Source organism: Austrofundulus limnaeus, unplaced genomic scaffold, assembly GCF_001266775.1.
Source record: "Austrofundulus limnaeus strain Quisiro unplaced genomic scaffold, Austrofundulus_limnaeus-1.0 Scaffold901, whole genome shotgun sequence".
NCBI classification, from domain to species: domain Eukaryota; kingdom Metazoa; phylum Chordata; class Actinopteri; order Cyprinodontiformes; family Rivulidae; genus Austrofundulus; species Austrofundulus limnaeus.
In genome coordinates this window covers 43,381-47,709 of record NW_013953303.1, presented here as the reverse complement: position 1 = coordinate 47,709, position 4,329 = coordinate 43,381, and the positions used below count along the sequence as shown (strand labels likewise).

Here is a 4,329-nt window from a genome sequence, read left to right as displayed (position 1 = left end):
AACATTTATTACTTAATGGAAACACTGCAGCTGTGAAACTGTGTTTTTTCAACATTAACAGAATATCAACAAAGTTTTGTGCACATTTGTAATGGAAACACAGCTAGTGAATGTGTGCATTTCAGACTAAAATACATTATTTTATTTATGTAGGATCCATGTGAATGTGTTTAAATACAGAACTTTGAAAGAAAAATGCATTAAAAATAATTAATCAAAAATATAAAACCCCAATTTGGCTCGTGACCCCAATGTTGAAGACCCCTGTGTACACCATAAGTACCTGGTACATACAGTATACGCCAAGTACTCACTACAGTCAATACCAGGTAAATACCCAGTACATACATGACACTTTACCAATCCACACCAGATATGTACCCAGTAATTACTACAGTATGTACTCAGTACTTACCCAACACATCCCTAGTATTTCCTGATAGAGTACGTAAGCGTTCCTTCCCTGAACCTTGTGGGCTCGTACCTGGGCTGCTTTGTGTTTTTCTCCCACGTTTAGTTTAAAAAGAGAAAAAGATAAAAGGCACAAACATCTAAAGAGTGGAACATGTGACCACGCTGAGACCGGAGCACAGGGTGGTCCCAGAGGGTGGTCTTTCTTTCATTCTACTGTACAGCAGCAACACATTCATCATCTACCGGTGTGTTGATGAGATCAAACCTGCCTGCTGTGTCTGACAGGTCCTGTTCTTCTACAGTTAAGGCAGAGGAAAACTCACAACACAGATGTGTGGAAATAATAATAAATATGATTGTTTACTATCCATATATATGCTTTTCTTTACAATAGATCACTTCAGGTACAGTTGTGAAATAGTGTGAAAACAAAGACAGATTTGAGTCTTGGACTGCTGTCATCAGTATTACACAAGAAATGAACACATGAAGCCTGAAAATCTACAAAAACCTGTCACCTGAGAGCCTGAGCCCAGGTGAGAGCTTGAATCTTTGCATAGGATTGTCTGACAGGAAGCTGTCGCTCACTGCAGCTTAGTAACACCCTCTGCTGCTCACTTCAAAGAATCACTGCCAGGAGGAGAAAACCTTCAAATAGCTGCTTGGTTTTCAGCTCTCGTCACTGTGACTGAAGCCCCGCCCCCTCCATCAGGCTCTGTCTGCCAGACTGACACAAAAACAAACAAACATCAGCTGTTATTTACACAGAGCTGAACTAAACCTCCAGTTCTGCTCAAATAATAAAACACATTAAACACAAAGTAAAAAATAAATAATACTGGGAACAGAACTGCACTGACGCATTGAGAGTTGGAAATAAAAGTTGGCTTTCAAAGTTAACCCATGCTGCTCTTTAAACATGAAAATCTCTCCTCATCCTGAATGTTTTACCTGCAGCTGGACATCCACTTTCCAGAAACAACTCAGGTCTATTCTGAAGATTATGAACAATAAATATCTTACCTGGACTAGGTAGCTTTTTGAGCTGCACTCAGATTAGCTGTGAGCTCATCTCCACCTTTCACATCAGAGACTAAGATCATTTTATCAAACCTTGATAATAATATTAAGCTCAGTCTCACATAATGTTTCAGCCTGATGATGCTCAGCTACTACCAGACACAAACCTGGATTTAATATCTTACCAAGATCGAGCCAGACTGAGTCGGCACAATGGCGAGTAAGATTAACATAAACGATGTGGATTATTTAATTTCTCACCTGGAAGTGAAAAGGAAGGGGGCAGAGAGACCAAAGGATATTCAAATCCAGCAAAAAGAAAAGTGGCAAAAACAAATTTTTTTATGTGACTTGGTTTCAGTGAAAGGCCTGGCTAACGCTGCGTTCCAGTTGTCCTCGCAGGTCGTAGCTTCGAGCCTCGGTTCTGGTTTTCAACTGGAACGCCTCCTGAAGTCGTAGTTTCAAGTCGGGAGGTTGGAGCATCCAAACCATACCCGAGCATGCGTTACGTCATCGTTTCAACATGGCTGCTGCGCGCATGTTTCTCTAAGCTAACGGCTAATGTTGAGCTGTAATCAAACGTACACAAGCACCATTCCCACTATTTAACAGACAGAAAGTAAGAAGAGAGGAGGCAGGATAAAAACGAGTGTAATTTGTTTGTTTATTTTCCCGTTTTATATTTGTTTAATGTATGTAGCGTACTAGCATGCTTGTCCGAGCTAACCGCTAACGTTGCTAGTCTTGCATGTAAACAAACGTGGATTTGTTCTGTGTTGTTTATGTTACATTATGTCAGACATACTTGTAGTGCTTTATAGTGATAGTTAAAATGTATGTTTTAACACTGTTTGTACACTCAAAATACCTCGTAGAGCACTATTATTGTACGTTTTATTGTTGCTGAGCAAAATAATAGAAACACTTTTTCCGATGTTTGAAACTGGAACACTATCAGCTCAGAAATGACGTCAGTCCGACTTCAGGATTTCAAGTTCTGAAACAACTGGAACGCAGTATTACAGCTGTGGGGTGTCAAGAGTAAAATAAAATACTCTAAAATGTCACTAACACATTTTTCATTATTTAGCTCATTTTTGAGTATTAAAAAATTTCCACTATTTTATTGTTATTTATCTCACTGTTCTTACATTTTGCTAATTTTTAATAAATGTTGAAATTAAATTTAAAAAAATATATGCTTAAAGACACAGTATGTAGGATTTTGTCAATTCTTTTAGCTGAAATTGAGATAATCACTAATGACAATAATAAAAACATGTCTAATCATTGCAGACAAAGACCTTGTTTTATTATTTTTACCTTATAAAAAGCTGTTTATATCTCCATGGTCGCGGGTCACCACTACAGGCAGCCGCCATCTTGTCTACGAAGGCTCATGAAGGACAAACTGCGGTGGCGGCGTCAAAAACGGTTTTAGTTGTAAAACTATAAATGTAATATTTGTTGTCTGTCATTGTAGCTGGGATAATTTTACTTCTTAAAGCTCATAATCTTACCACTTGAAACATCACTAGCCCTGAAGCTGCTGGTAGACATCGTGGTTGGAATTATCAAAGGTTTTTGACCCCTGAGAGACACCGTAGAAACTCCTTTGTGTTTGGAAGCGGGGGGTGGGGGTGGGGGGAGGACCAGGGAGGATGATTCAACCACTCAACCACTAGATGTCACTGAAAACAACTAATCCTACACACTGTGCCTTTAAATATGAAATTTTAAGATCTAAATGTTTAAGTGTAAATGTAAAAGTTAAACCTTAAATGTTGAAGTTCACGTTTAGGTATTTCGGAATGGAACGCAGCCTTTTCTGTTGGAGTGCATGACATCATCATCCTGGACAATAGCAACCGCTAGTGCTCCAATGCAGCTAGCCGTGTTCGAGCCGCACTGTATTCTGCTTTAAATTACAGCTAAAATTATACGCATATTGATGTCATTTTAAAGAAAAAAAAACTCAGCCAATATTTGGGTATTAAGATTTAACAGTTGGAAAGAAAAAATATATGCTTGTTTGCAGGGAAAAAGAAAAAAATAAGAGTAAAGTTTTTGTTGCTAATGCTCAAAAAGTGCTTCAAAATATTTTTTACGGTTACATTACAAATATTTAATTCAAATGACCCTTAGATAAAATATATTATTATATAATAATTTATTATTATTATTATTATTATTATTATTATATACAGTAATATTATATTTGGACAAAGTATAATTATTGCAAATATTTAATCAATGCATTCTAGTTGCATATTTCTCTACACACTGTATCATTTGATGTGATGAATTATATTTATGCTGTTTCTAAAAGTGTGTTTTTAAGAATTCATAGGAGTTCATCCTAATCTACTCTGGTCTTGGCCCCACTTGGACAGATCAGAATTAATCTCTGAGCTCCTTCATCGATACCTGTGACAGGTAAGATGTTCATTGTTCATTGTTGTGCTGCTTTCAGGATTAAAAACAGACTTTAACTGACTGAAGGTGAGACTGAACCTTCACACCTGACTGGAATACCTCAGCTGGACTCCTGCTGGAACCAGAACTGAAGACTGGAGGAGAAACCAGGTGAGAAACACGTGCATGGATCAGAGAGACAAGACGGATCCACAGAATCATCCAACCAGTCCGTCACAGGCCTCTACAGACTCATGGGTTCATAAAGAATGAGCGTGCAGTTCTCCTTTCCTCCACAAGGTGTCAGCGTGACCTCCTGCAGAACACGACAAACCCTGTCGGAGTGCATTCTTTATAACAGTGACCTGGGTTCCATCGAACCCCTAGAGCCGGTCTCAGGGCTTCGATGAGCCGGTCTCAGGGGTTCGAGCCGGTCTCAGGGGTTTGATGAGCCGGTCTCAGGGCTTCGATGAGCCGGTC

The 4,329-nt window shown here is 38.8% G+C and overlaps 1 long non-coding RNA gene across 1 annotated transcript in view; it reads left to right on the top strand.

The window, feature by feature from the left end:
• LOC106533193 (uncharacterized) overlaps positions 1-4,329 on the top strand; it is an 8,382-nt gene extending 4,053 nt beyond the window's left edge. Inside the window, exon 3 of the long non-coding RNA XR_001312207.1 lies at positions 4,239-4,329. This is a non-coding gene — a long non-coding RNA (uncharacterized LOC106533193). The remainder of the gene's footprint in view (positions 1-4,238) is intronic.